This window comes from Cupressus sempervirens, chromosome 8 (genome assembly GCF_028749045.1).
Source record: "Cupressus sempervirens isolate cs-2001-9-10 chromosome 8, ASM2874904v1, whole genome shotgun sequence".
Lineage (NCBI taxonomy): Eukaryota > Viridiplantae > Streptophyta > Pinopsida > Cupressales > Cupressaceae > Cupressus > Cupressus sempervirens.
Window position 1 is genome coordinate 491,710,666 of NC_143125.1, and position 16,013 is coordinate 491,726,678.

Below are 16,013 nucleotides of genomic sequence, written 5' to 3' on the forward strand. Positions count from 1 at the left end.
ATCATCATCTCTTTTTCACTTTGAAATAACAACTTGACCTTATACTTATATCTTCCACTATGTCAGGTCAACTCAAATACAACTTAGAATAATCATTATTCATCACCTTAGTCGACTAGAATTAATAGATAAGTCAATTAAGCTTAGTACATCAAAATAAGAAAATCCTTCATTAGCCAACCCAGCTTGGTAGAAATTAACTCAGAAATGATTTCCTTTTCTAACCAACAGAAGCTCAGTTAACATTTCAAACTTACAAAAATCCTTTGGCAACTGAGTTAGCTCCATTAGCATTGATTCCATCCTACTTTCCTTCGTTACTTGAGTGAGCTTGGTTAATACTCACTTTCTGTAACTTTTCCCTTGACACCTGAGTGAACTTAGTAGACACTACCTTCTAAACTAGGAAAACATAGGAATTCTCGGTAGACGCTAAGAACTATTGGTAGATGCTAAGAACTATCTTCACTACTTGAGTGAGCTCAGAAAATACTAATTAATAATGATATAACATTTGTGTAATATCAAAGGCAACACAAAATTAACCAATTGTATCCAATAGAATGTTGATGCTTCCTATATAGGGAGCATCTATGATGAACAGAGTCATCAAGGACTCTTGTTGGATGTTGTTTTTGAATAGTGTGTTTAGAAACTTGAGCTAGTAAGAATAAGTTGTTGCAAATTTTTATCGATTCTAAAACCTTTTGACATTGATGGCAATGGGGGAGAATATTAGCATGAAAAAAAATCATGAGGGAGAAGCAAGAACAATTGAATCATGTTTGAGATAAGAAAATAGTTGGGGAGAATTATTGATGAAGAGGATTTGACAAAAAAGTTTAGCAATCTTTTGCTACTGGTATTCATGGAACTAAATATTTTTTATCTATGTTTCCATCAATGCCAAAGGGGGAGATTGTTGGAAGCATGAATGCTGATGATATTCCTATGGGAGAGTATTGTAGATATCTTACTATGATGTTATGTTACATTCATGACTAAGTTTATCATTAATGTCAACATAACATTTTTATGTGGTATTTGACAGAAGAACAATGGAAATATCAAGTTGATGTGGAAGGCTAGTTGAATATTCTCACTATCCAAGGTTATGGGAGATACTCCTAAATATCTAGTATATTTAGTTAATGTTGCGCGAAGAAATGTTAAGTCTTGAAGAAGTTATGTAAGTTTTGGTGATGTCTATTCTAAGATAGAGTTTATAGAGGCATGTTATAGTAAATTTTTTATATCTCTTATTAGAATTGTTATTTTGAGAATCAAAGTTGAGGATATGTAGAGGACATATTGATAATGATGTAGTTAAGGTCACTTGTCATAATATTGCATGTATGGAAAATTATTCAATTTCAAGGAAAAAGATTAATGTCATAGCTAAGTGTAATGTGTTATTAATTGGGTCCAATAATAATTAATTGAGAAGGCATAACAACTAACTCAAGGAATTATTTTATGGATTTAGTAAAAAGGAAGGAAATTGAAGAAAAAGGGTAGGATGTGAAGTTGAGTAGAGCACAGAGGAAGTGAAGGAAACTTCATTTTTGAGGTTTTATTGTGTGATCCAAGGTTTGATATTTAGATCCAATGTTAATGACCTATTCTAAAAGGTTTGATAGTGATTGGTTCAGTTGATAGAATAGAGGAATTAGGAACTTAATAGTAGATTACTTGTTTGAGTAGTGGGCTCTTGTTGTAATTTAAATTAAATGTTTGGGTAGTGGGCTCTTCTTGCATACATTGTACTACAACTCCTAACAGGGTTGGCACAACTCCTAATAGGGTTAGAATCTCTTAATAGGGATTCAAAGTCTCATAATAGGGACTCTATATACTAAATGTTATAATAGAATCCTAACAGTGTTCATCCTTTAACAAGGAATATTTATATTCAAGGTATATTTTAGTTGCTAATATTCACCAATTTGCTAATTTTAGAAAAAATTGTCTAGTAATTTGGCTAATAACTTAAGATTTAAGACAACCTAAGTCACCACATTTTTATAAAATTTAGTTCTAAAATGTTTTAAAGTGCACAATAATTTATTTTATAAAAAAAATTAAATTCAAAGATTTGCCAAAATATCCAATACATGATTATATTTGATTCACCAAAAAATTAAAATTAATTCACTAATAATTATCATAATTATTAGTTATTCTAGGGATACATCACTAACATTTTGTTTTCACTAATATAAATTATACTAATACATCATCTTGTGGATATCATTCCCACCAGGGTTTCCCCTCTGATCATGGGTTTCCCTAGTTAACATATCTAGTGTAATTGTATATGTGCATCTTGTTATGGTTGTTGTTTACTTTGGTTGAATGAATATAGTTGTTTGAGGATAATAAATATTTTAATTATTCAATAACTGATTCACCCCCCCTCTTAGTTATCTTGGTGGACTATTGTTTCTAATAGATAATGCAATTGAAAAATGATGAATACCAAATGAGGTACAAAAGGAAAGTCCAAGTTCTATAATCACATCTAAATTGGTTGAGATTTATGAAGAACAAAAAGAAGATTCTAATAATTCATATAGTGACACTTCTTTATATGATGTGGGTTTATCTAATCCTCCACCTGGTATAATCAAATCCCAAAGGAGAAGATGTTTTCTAAAAGGCCAAGGTTGGACCTCAATGGTCATTCATCCAAAACTTTAGATTTAAAAGTTCACCAAATTTATTGGATATATTCAAAGTAACCAAGAGACACAAATGGCCCCTTTGTCAAAGATAAACTAAGGAAACTCACCAAGTCCACCATAAATATTGCAATGGGTCCCAAAGAATTAATATTTTAAAAATCAAGTGGAGGAATAGCTACCTAAAAACAAGCAAAAAACCAAAAAGACTAAAGAAAAGCCAATCTGGACACTTAGGTTTGACAACTCTAAATGAAAATTATAAGCTAGAATAGGAATCAAACTAATTAATCCAAATGGTAGTTAGTCTTATGAAGCATATCGCTTATAGTTTAGATGTACTAACTATGTTGTGGAGTATGAATCCTTGATTTGTGGACTTCTCTTTACATTGGAAAGAGATGTCAAAGCTCTTGTAATGGAAGGAGACTCTCAGTAGGTCACTAGATGGGTGAAATCATTCTACTCTTGCAATGATAGGAGACTACTTATGCACTAGGAAAGAGTTTGGGACTTGTTGGAATATTTTGAGTCCTTGAACATAGGGTCCATCACAAGGAAGAAGAACATGGTATCTGATGACCTTTCCATTTCATGTTGCAACCCATTCAAAGGACAAAGATACAAATATTTTTTAGTTTAATGTGTTGTTTCCCCATCTATTCTAGATAATATTATGAACTTCCAAGTTTTCCAATATAACCAACATATTATCAAGCTTATCATGTACAATGGCCTTTTCAAAGGACAAGACATTGATGATACTCTTGATGATAAGCTTGAAGAAGATGAGCTAGAGGATGAAGATGTAGTTATAAATTTGAATACCAATACTATTCATAAGACAATGGTAGAGTTAGAATGTATCTTGGATCAAGATGAGTCAATTTCTAGTAAAAGGAATGTTGAAGAAAAAGGGGTTAAAGAATGTGATTCATATAATATAGGATGGAAGAAGATCCAAAAATGGTGAGAATTAGAAAAGATTGTAACCCTCAAGAATGAGAAAGTATGCTTCAATTTCTTCCAAAGTACAAAGACTCCATAACATGGAGTTATGAAAAACTCAAGACCTATGATCCTGAGATCATCACTCACCACATTCCATTGAAGCCTAATGCCAAAACCTTTCCTTAGAGATAGAGACTAGTGAATCCCATAATTGAGCCTTTGATAATTGAATAATTACAAAAGTTACTTGATGCTAAAATTATCTTCCCAATCTAACATTCTACATGGTTAATAAGTTGGTCCTAGTAAGGAAAAAGACTAGAGAAATTTTCCTTTGTGTAGATTTTCAAAATTTGAACTTGGCTTCCCAGAAGGATAATTACCCTTTGCCCTCTCTTGATTAAGTGTTACAAATTGTGACTAGGTCTAAAATGATGTCTTTTGTAGATAGATATTCTAGATACAACCAAGTGATGGTGGATGAAGAAGATATGTTGAAGACTATATTTACAACAAAATGGGGAACCTTTTCACACAGAAGGATGTCTTTTGGAATGATTAATGTGGGAGCCACATTCTAAAGACTAATGGACTAAGAATTCAAAGGGATGATTAAAAAGTGGATAGTTATCTATATGGATGACCTCGCTATCTTTTCTAAAGATAGGAGTACTCATATTGTAGATTTGAAATGAGTGTTCAACTAATGTCAAAGGTATGGCATATCATTGATTATCAAAAAGTGTTCATTTGAGGTCATGAAAGGAAATCTTCTTGGTAATATTATTTCTTAACTTGGGATATCCATTGATCCTCAAAATATCAAATCCATTCTTAATCTATCACCTCCTCATAGTCATAAAGAGCTGAAATATTTCTTTGGAAAAATAATTCTAGTACATAATTTCATTAGTGTATTTTCTAAGATAGTACATTCTATCAATGATCTACTGAAGAAAGGAGAAAAATGGAAAGGGTTCTTGAAATAAAGAAATATTTTGAAGACATCAAAGTAGTTATCTCTATGCCCCTAGTTCTAGTAAGTCTGGATTATGATTTACCATTCAAAATCTATTTATTTTCTATTGAACATTCATGCACTGGGCTTCTTACTCAAAGGAAAGATAAAGAGGATGAGAGACCTATCATATTCATGAGTTTCCCACTAAAGAATATAGAGTTTAACTATCTAATCTCAATAAACAATTTTTTGCATTGATAAGAGCAGTTAAGATATTTCATTATTATATACTTAGGAGCAAGATATATTCAATTATGGTTGATCTTGAGGTTAAGACATTACTGGTGTAGAATGAATTGGGAAAGAGACAACAAAAATGGATGGCTATATTGCAGGAGTTTTTTTGAGATTCAATTAATGAAATTGGTAAGAGGAAAAGGATTGACCAAGATGATAGCTAATAATAAGATCAGTAATTATAAAAAAACTCATATTTGCTGACAAAATTAGTACTGATAATCAACAAAAGATCATAGTGACTTAGGTGGATATTGACCAAGGAATAATCATTGATGTTTGGTATCAAGATATTGTTTACTATCTTTTTCAAAACCAATACTCCAAGTGGGTGAATAGTTCCCAACATAGAAGACTCAAGATAAAATGTTAATCCTATATGTTACAAGATAGAAAACCTACCAAAAGAAACTATGAAGGAATTTATTTGAAATTCTTGGGATTTGAAGAGGTGAAAGAATTTTTGGAGTAGTTTCATAATAGGTATGGAACATGACATAGATCAATAGAAATGACAACTCATGATTTTGAGATCGGGTTAATTTTGGCCTACCATCTTTACAGATGCATTTAAACATGTACCCTCTTGTCACATTTTTCAGATAAGTACCAATAGGTAGAGACATCCATCTATGCAACTACAACTAGTGTTTGAGGTATAGAGGCTAGACTTTATTGGTACAATAAATCCATGATCATCTATAGAACATATGTTTTTCCTCACAACTATAGACTATTATACTCATTTGATAGAAGCTAAAACTTTTCAAAATTGCATAGGAAAGATGGTTACAAATTTTGTAGAAGAGCACATTATCACAAGGTTTGGTATGTTATTCTTCCTTGTATGTGATAATGGATCATATTTTGTGTCAATATTCCTTACACAATGGGTATTAGACAATCAGGTCATAATAAATTTCTCTTCTAATTACTATCCCCAAGTGAATGGTGTGGGTGAGTCCACCAATAAGAACTTGATCACAGTGATAAAGAAATTTCTATACGAAAATCTAAAAGATTGGCACACTCAGCTGAAGTATGCATTATGGATAGATAAAGTCAGGATAAGAAATGCTTTGGGTACATCTCCCTATTTACTCATCTATACAAAAGAACCAATAATCACACTTAATCTTAGAATTCCAGTATTGAAATTTATGAAGGGGTATGCTCAGGATACATAGAGTTTAGATTAGATTAATGAATCTCTTGGAATTGGATGAGAAAAGAACAACAACTTTGGAGCATATGGAAAACATTAGGCTTTCATCAAATGGTGGTTCGACAAGTGGTCCACAATAAAATATTTTAGAATATCCAACCTTCTTCTTCTATGGAATAAGGAAAAATAAAATTTGGGTAGTCAGATAAAGTTTCATGCTTATGGTTTGGCTCTTATCAAATTATGGAGATTTGGGGAGAAAATTCCTTTAGGATAAGTTCCCTACAAGGGGAATTGGTCCCTTTTTCTATCAATGGCTAGTTCTTGATATATTATTTCAAGGGCTAAAGTCAAAGAAAAATAAATAAATAAATAAAAATTCTACAAGTATGTTTTCTTTCAATTGTTTGTTTCATTTTATTTGCATGTTTTCTTTCAAAGTCATGTTAGTCTAGGGGTTAGGTGCAATCGAGATTTTGTCTTGATGCATTTCATATACCATATTTTATGGTTTCAACTTTTGGGAAGAGGTATTTATTTTTAAAAGCATTCAAATTTTATTTTTTATTGTACCAATTGAAGAATGGATGTTTCTTATAGCCATAATGGATATTAGTCTTGGAATAAAAATTACAAATCAAAAATTCTAAAAAATTTTCAATTTTAAAAGATTAACTATCTTTGTGTTTTCAAATAAAGGTTGACAATAGCAAAGAGATAGTCCAAAAATTTCCTATTTAGACAAAAGGTTTTTTAAAATAATTTCTAGGGATCCTATTTGGTGTGAGAGTTTACAAAATTTTATAAAAGAGGGATGTAGGAGTTACTAAACTAAAGAAAGAATCTGAGAAACAAAACCAATGCCTTGGCTATATAGTTATGCATTATTAGGGTATGGAAAGAGAATAAAAAGAAATTATGGTGTTAAGAGTGAAAGGATCCAAATAGTCTAAGAAAGGTAATCTAAAAATAGGGATATGCACATCAAACTGGCTATCCATTATCCATAAAAATCTCTTCAAGGAAGAATCAAAGGGAAACATGTGAGCTCTATAAAGTAGAATCCAAATATTATGTAGGACCTAAAATGCAAAAAAAATTAATAAATTATAACTTGCCAATAGCTCTCAAAACGGATTCTCTCATTTGGTTAGAGAGTGACTGATACACATGATATATGAGGATTCTTGATGAATGGACCAATGAAGCAAAGTATTGTCCCCAATTTTCTATAGGCTCATCATAGATTGCACCTTAATATGTCAAAGGAAATGAATACATTACGCACACATTGAGCTTGAAGATTCAAGATTCTAAAGTTTTGACTATTGAGGAACTTGAAAGTTGTTTCAAGAATTTAAAATTATGTTGTCACTTGACACATGTCAAAAGAATTTCTTCTAGTGAAGAAATTCCTCTTTCATTTCTTCCTTTTGATGGGGCTATTTTTTGGGTCTCACAACACATGCCCCATTTCTTATAGAAATGGAAACCCCCTAGTATATTTTTTACCACCTAGACCCCTAGTCTAAGGCCTTGGTCATTTTTGGACTCCTTAAGAGTCTATGTCAATCCTTAGTCTCTCACTAAGGAATTCTAAGGTGTCATAATTGGAGGACAACTAGAGATTTTTGAAGATTTTGGTGCAAAAATTCACTCTAGCACACTAACACACATGCACAACACATCAAGGTGCACAAGTGAACTCAATGCATAGGTACGCATTCATCTCCTTCTAGAAATTCACACATCTGTAGGTGCATACCTCTTGAGCGTAAGCAAACCAAGTCTAGATATTTATAAACCTAGACCCCTCCCTCTCCATTCACCTGTCTTCACACTCCAAAATCTACCACACCTCCACACCCTTAAAGTTGTGCTCATTCCCTACAAAATAGAACACACAAACAATGTAAGACATAAGAAGGTGTGCACATGCACACATCCTCAAGGTGTGCATGTGTGCACCTTCCTTTCCTCCCTAAAAAAGAAAGACCTAACCTAAAAGTACAAAAAAAATCTAAGTATTGAAATGTGTGTACATGCACATCTATTTAAGTTGTACATGTGTGCACCTTTCTAAAACTAAAACTAAGGAAAGAGGCAACCTAAGGAAAGGTGTGCACATGTGCACCTTTCCAAAGAAATTTAAATGCATAAGGGTTTGCACATGCACACACCATCAAGGTGTACTATGAAAAAATATAAGGGATTAAGTTTCCCCCTCCCCCATTTGCAATTTCCTTGGATATGTGTGCACCCTATCAAGATGTGCATGTGCACACCTTTTTTTACACTATGAACAAACATAAGGGATCAAGTTTCCCATCCTCCCTTTCCAATTTCCTTACATATGTGTGTAGATGTGCACATATGTATGTGTGCACCTCACCTACGTGCACATGTGTGAAAGTGCACAACTACACAAAAATGGTCATAAAGAGACCATTTAAGTACATCGAGTACACTTGTAAGGGTGTGCTAGGTGCATTATTTTGCATATCAAAGCTTATGGAGGGGGATTAACTCATTTTTAAACTATTTTTGGGGATTTTCTCTAGGCTTTTTTGATGCTTAGGGTATCTATTTAAGTCTAATTTTATCTTTCTAGACTTATGTCTACTTTCTTGTGTAGATAAAATGGTATCATCTTCATCTTCAATGGCTAAAAATTTTGTTCACAAAACTATAATCTTCAAATGCCAAGGTGCACTTAGAAAATCCCACTTTCAAGATGGGCATGTAGAGATCACATATACTAAGCTTAGGTATATTTATTGGAATGCCTTCCACATCATATGTAGCACACCTAAGGAAAAGTTAGCAATGGTATCTACACATGCATTCAAATCTTGTCAATATAGCTTCACAAGCAATTTTATTGCAATCTTTAAAGGTAATCATGACCTTGGTGGAATACTATGTGTCAAAAGAAAAGGTTGTCAAGAGTGTCACTATAGAAATAAGTCATGACCTCTAACCTCAAAATATTGAGAATGTTTTACACCTTCCTAGGGATGATCAATACTTACACATCTTTTGAACACTAATACATTTGGCATCGATTTGCGATGGCTATGTGTCGCCATTGCGATGGCAATGTGTCGCCACTGCGACGGTAGTAGATGTCATTGTTTTTTAGTTGTAAATTATGATGTCTATCCTTAGACATTGCAATTTTGATGCATATTCATCGCAATTTCACCATTCTAAACCAGCACAGCTCCCATCGCAATGCGTGCGGATCCAGTCGCAATTCTAACATCTTCCCCATGCATTATGATGGGGTTGCGTTAGCATCTGCCCATGGGTTCGCTGAAGTGAAAGCCTTTCCAGTTCTTCCTTGGGTGTCGCACTTGCGACGGTCTTGGAAAATTGTGACGGGGACGCAATGGTGCTAGCGGTGTGGTAGCGCTGGTGTCGACACCGCTGGCCATTGCAATGTTTCCAAATGTGTCACAATTGCAATGCATAGTCAAGAATTGTGACAACATCACTAAGCATGTGACACACATTTCATTGCAATGCGTGGGCGAATGTCGCAATTGTGATGTCTGCAGTTAGCAATATGGCAGGGTCACTATGGCGGCGACGCCAACTACCGTTGCCACCATAGTAGGCCTGCAACAAGCATGATGCATCATGGGGCATATGAATTCATATGCCCCCTAGGTGACAGAAAACATGCATTCTTTCCAAATGACAGCAATCTCTTTTAGTGTTGTAGGTGTAAACAAGATATCCCAACAGGTAGAAAATTTGTCAAATGTCAATTTCATTTCAGAAAGTCTAGAAAAGAACACAAGTTTTGGCCAGTCATGCAGTAAATCCAAATCATCAGCAGATCATGATGCATCATGCTTGTGACGAGGCCGCTTGCATTGCCACCACAGCGGCCTCGCCACAAGCATGATGCATCATGATCTGCTGATGATCTAGATTTACTGCATGACTGGCCAAAACTTGTGTTCTTTTCTAGACTTTTTGAAATGAAATTGACATTTGACAAATTTTCTACCTATTGGGATATCTTTTTTACACCCGCAACACTAAAAGAGATTGTTGTCATTTGGAAAGAATGCATGTTTTCTGTCACCTGGGGGGCATATGAATCTTGTAAGTGGTTTTCCTTTGGATGTCCAATGTTCAAGGACACCCTCTTCTTTAGTTTAGAGCCATTATACTGAGATTCAGACCCACCATCTGTTTGAATGTTGGTTTTCTTATCTCGTATATAGAATAGCATGTAAGCTTTCTAGGAAAGCACACTTTTCTCACTAACTGAATAGACCTAGAGTACAAAATGTCATAAGAATAACTTCAATCAGTCTAAGCAACTTTACTATAATTAGTGTTACCATATAAAGAAAAGGTTCTACATAAAATTGTAGCTCTTTTGTGTATCCTGTTATACACAAATTATAATGAGCTTGCTCCACAAAATTAAAAATGTCTTCACAATTGTAGCAAATGTATACCCGATTATCATCTAAAGCATGCCAGATGCCTATGGATGAACAAATAAAGTAGAAATAATGACCAGAATGTGTGCTTCAGCCATCATGAGCAAGAACACCATAAAGAGTGTTCTTAAAATTGCCCTCCTATGATTGATCAATAGACAGAGAAACTAGAATATCATTCAAATGTGCAATATTTATTAAAAAACCAGTAGATATTACAAAAACTATATTATTAGATTCCACTGAAAATGTGATCCATTGGCAAATAATATTGTAAGGGCTACTTACATGTGAACTGCTAACAAATGGTTTGAGATCCAATGTACAACCAAAGTCTACTTTTTTGTCAATTTTTCCTCCAGATCCAACTAGACTGAAGTGCTTGAGATGAATTGCAAGAACATGTGGTGCTTTATCAATTTTGAGTTGTTCTAGAGCCTTCACTTTTACTTTGCATCGTTCACATTGATCTCTTTTCACACCCCCATCTAACTGCTCCACTGTCATGTAATGGGATAATGCTTTCAACAAGGAATCTGCTCGAATGATCTCTAGGCTCAAATCTAAGAAAGGATCAAATTTATTTGAGCAATAAGAACATTGTGTGCACTTCACCTACAAGCCAGATTAAAGCAATTGTTAATGAATAAAATACTTTTCTAAGACTATAACCTAGAGTTCCCAGTATAAAAATAATTTTGAAAGGTTTAAGTGACTCAAAAAAGAAAAAATAATGACCAGAATGTGTGCTCCTACCATCATGAACAAGAACACCATAATCAATCATTTTCTAACATCTTTTTACCCATTGTGTACCCACTGCACATCAATGTAGTATTGCTAGTTTTTTATTCATGTTATGCATGGCAAAAGCATACAGTAAGGGTCACATCAAAGTTTTCATTGGTAAGGAGAAACCCAACAAATTACCCACCATATTACATGGGCCTAAGGAAAGCTTTATGCTTGACCAAAGGCAAGGCACCTGTAGCTAAAAGTCAAGATGATCGAACTGGAGTGAACAATGACTTTACAGAAAACACTTTGAAAACTTGTTAAGAAAATCTATCAACCTACAATAAGATTGTAGTAAAAATAGAATTATACAGATCCATATTATTAAAACTTAAAATACCTGTCAGTATTAGGTGTTCAAAAAAGCACACGCCAGACACCTCTTGGAATGTTCAGGGCCTCCATAACCTTTGCTACAATAAGAAAGAAATCCAAATAATATTAAATCTTTGCTGAAACTCCAATTCACAAGGATGTATAGTTATGTTCTAATAATCAAATACTAATAGTAAAAAACACAAAGCTGAAATGGATATGTCACTAGTTTTTCTCCATTCATTCATAAAACAAGCTTGATACTAAAATGTAAGTGTTTTCTCTATAAATTATATCATGCTGATCACAAATACTAATCATAGATTAGTTATCCAAAAGGGTGCAATAATGATAGAGGAGCCAAATCCTAAAAGATGCAATGAAGAGTTGCAATTCTTCAAATGATATTAAAAAGGCATCAATAAAAAGTCCAAGGACATTATTCAAACAGAAGATTACTTTAGATTCTATACAAACATAAGTGGTAGTAATCCACTAGACATGAAAAAGCCAGATCCCATGAGTACAATGATTAAGATCAGGAATAGTGACATATATATCACATAAGTAACAAGAGTTACATCAGAAATTGCAACAGTACAGATCACCCATCATTGGGTCATCACCATTACAAAGATATTATATTAGACAGAGATCAAATAAATATCCAACGTCTTTTCAAACCAAATAGAATCAATCATATCACATTTCAATAAGGCAGATATCAGATACAGTGAATAACTTCAGACCAGTATGGTACATATCACTTTTACATTATGATAAATTTGTAACAGTGATTACTTGGTCTTGCAAATTGCTCTATAGAAATTCTAATGATACTTATTGCAAATTAGTAATCAACATTAGATTGTCAGGATCTATGACATTAGGTCATTTAGTTGACTATCACTATACTTCCAACTTCAATATATATAATCCTTGTTTAGTCTTTGATATTGATTAGATTGGGAATTTGCACAAAGTCATTTCCATCATTATTGGAAGTCTTTTTGGTTATCAAAGTTTGATTGAAGATATCAGAACTACTTAAAAAGACATTTGCATATTGTTCATCTATATTCTTTACCAAAGACCAGTTGCATCTCTCTAGCAGTGAATTAAAGAATATATCAGAAGCATGGGTGATATTACTTGTACATAACATCAAGATACATGCACAATTGCATTGATATATCTACCCCAAAAAATTATTGTTATTAATACCTAACATTTATTTGTGGAAAAATAAAGAATTGAGTATAAGTAATAATAGAAAGAAGTTTATTGTGATTTAAAATATAAGGATTTAGACACAAACCCTTAGGAGTCATATAAGGGAACATCAAACATTAGCTCTAACCTCAAATAAGGGATTATAAACAAGCTGAAATTTATCCTTGTTTCTAAAGTCAAATCTCTCTTCTTCCAAACTTTCCTTGTCTAATTTCTCTAGACAACGTTTTAGGTCATAGGTCTTAGCTAGGTTGTCCACTTTATCATTTCTTCCTTTGTCTTTTGGTTCCTTGAAGTTTTTTGTTCCTACACCTTGATTTTTTGTTTTTTATGTTTTCATGAACATCTATCAACTTATCATTTTTCGCTTATATTAATCCAAGGTCCTACGATATATAGTTGTTGATCTATTCTTGCTTACTGTCTTGTTACCTCATCCTTAAAGGACTTCAATGCTATATGTTGAGATTTTTGACAAGGTAAATGTGAGTGAAGTTCTTGAAGCAATATTTGAATTACAATACTTAGTCTGAACAATCTCTCCTATTTATTTTTTTGCAACTTCTCTCTTTCTTGTGAAGCTATCGTCTTGGCATGCCTAGATATCATAGAGCTCTTTCAACATCTTCAGCACGATCCCTTAATTTCCCTAGTTCTTCGCTTGCCATAGTTTCATCAAAAAAATTTCTCACCTACTTGTTCCTATCCTTCACTATCACATCTCTTTGTCTATCTTCCTCAAGGTGATTAGATTTGACACACAATGTATTTTTTGATTGACTGACATTAGAAATATTACTCTTCTCATGCACAAACACTGACATGCTAGTCAATGTCATGTACTTTTTAAAAGGTGAAGGATAATTTTGATCAACATCCTTATCTCCAAGAAGCTTCACATAATCTGAATGATGACCCCTAGATTCAATCCCTACTATGTCATCCTCAATGTATGATGTTGAGATGTAGTAAGAACAATCTCATAATCATCATCAATCCATGTACTCATTTCATTTTTGATAGAAGGAGGACTCAAAAAATTAACTGCTTCTATTCCTTCCAAGTGTCAAAAACTATTTTCTCTCCTTGTATCTTGTTACCACTATTTTTGGTGGTCTATTAAGGTTAGATTCTGAAAATCTTCCTCCCATTCACTTCCTAACTTGGTTTTTTCTCGTTCTTCCTTTTTCAAGTGAGGTTTCAATTTTTCCTCTTTCTCAGTTTAAATGTTGTGGTTGTTGTATGGAGACAAGTAGCTTTAGGATTTAAATTCTCCACCTCTAGCTCATGGAAACCCTTTGTTCTACATATGCATGAATCGGTCTTTTGTACATAGCACTATGCATTGGAGTGGCAGTTAGATTTGTACTTTTTACACCACTTACCAATATTTGGAATGAGTAAATTGAAAAATAGAAATAAACACAATTTGAAAGTTAACATCGTGGATGGCCCCAACACATGAATATAGAGGATGGTCCCTCACAATGACCTTAAGGATAAAATTTTGAAGAAGTTTACAAGGACACAGACATAAGGCTGTTATCTTCACCTTTATACATTAGAAAAGTAACAATTTAGTACAAATAAATAAATAAATCAATCATTTACTAAAAATTTCAATTTATTTTCCAGCTTTTCAATCTCTAAATTTTGTCTTTGTAGATTTTTAGTGAGAAGATTGTGGTGCACAATCGTCGAAGTTTGCCAGCCCTGTAGCAGTTCTAGTTGTGAGTGGAATTTGAGCACATTTGAAGCCCTCCACACCAAGAAGTGCAAAATACTGACTCAATAGTACTTAAATAACCCTATTCTTGTGCAATACATTTAGCATCTACCTCTCATTGACCTTCATGACATACTTTCATATTTAAATTCAACTGTCAATTATATGGACGAGCCTAAGAGACACTCTTTTTTAAGGAAGGTAAAACTAAAATTAATAAAGAAGTAGCAGAATGGGTAGAAGGTATAACCACATAAGAAGGCAGAAGGTATGTGAATGGATGCAACTACCTACAATATGCCTATTAAAGAGATAATTTTTCTCAAGTTGAATCAATATCATCAACTTCAAGAGCACCCACACAGCCACTAAGAAGTTCTACTCATAGAAGAAATTTGTAAAATATTAATTGTAATTGCAATTTTTTATCATATAACACCGTGATTATATTAAGCTTCTTTAGTGTTTGTGAATGAATGACAAACCACTTATTTGCTCTTTGATATCAGTTTTATAAATGTTGTTAAATGTGATTTTTTTTATGTTTGGAAATTTTGTTGAGTTGAGTCCAAGTCAAATTTGGGTTTGTCAAGTTTTATAAAGTTACAAGTTTCTTAATTAGTAACTAAGGAATAAATAATGAACTCATTAGTGATGTCACAGTCACCTTACTGGTCATGAAAAGTAACTCTTCTCCATTTTCACTCTTCCATGAGGTCACTTGTCCACAATACAAAAATACCTACACAAATATAACATTAATAATTTATACATATGACCTAAAAGAGAATTGATAAATTGAAAATGACATCAGAACCACAACACATATTAATCCATTAATTTATGTTGACATAATGTTAAAATCAAGGGATAGAGAAAATAAAAAGGAAATAGGCAGTAGATCTAATGAGCCATATCAAATATAATATCAAGGTTACATCAAACCATCCTATGCTCTTAAACTAGTATCAACAACCAGCAACAAATGACACAAGACTTGCTTGGACTTGTTACAATCCTAAAAACTAGAACCAATTATTTTTTCCTTTACTCACAAGGTTATAAAAACTACCATAACCAAAGTCCAAAAAATCCAAAATCCAAAAAGGCATGAATTGGAGAGAAAACTCAAAAGCTTGATAGAAAGAACTTAAAACAATAGATCATTTCAAATCTCAGTACAACCTCAACGATGAACACAATTCAAGAACAAAACTTATTTATTGACCAAAAGAATACCTTAGAGCTTCTCTTAGATTGAGAATCCTATGTAGATTTACTATTATTTGAACTAGACATTGATGTCCAGGCATGGTTCAGCATAACTTGAGTTTCTAAGCCTAACTTTCTAACCTCTGAAAATGGAAGTTCAAATGTTGATCCCAAAAAATTAGTTGAATACTTGACCTGCAATAAAAGAAAGTGA

At 33.1% G+C, this 16,013-nt stretch overlaps 1 long non-coding RNA gene across 1 annotated transcript; it reads right to left on the reverse strand.

The window, feature by feature from the left end:
- Positions 1-10,931: 10,931 nt before the first annotated feature.
- Positions 10,932-11,728, reverse strand: LOC149543351 (uncharacterized). Its single transcript, XR_016355231.1, has 3 exons — positions 11,654-11,728; positions 11,453-11,503; positions 10,932-11,081 (listed from the first exon to the last, which is right to left on the reverse strand). It is a non-coding gene; the product is annotated as an uncharacterized LOC149543351 (long non-coding RNA).
- Positions 11,729-16,013: the final 4,285 nt, after the last annotated feature.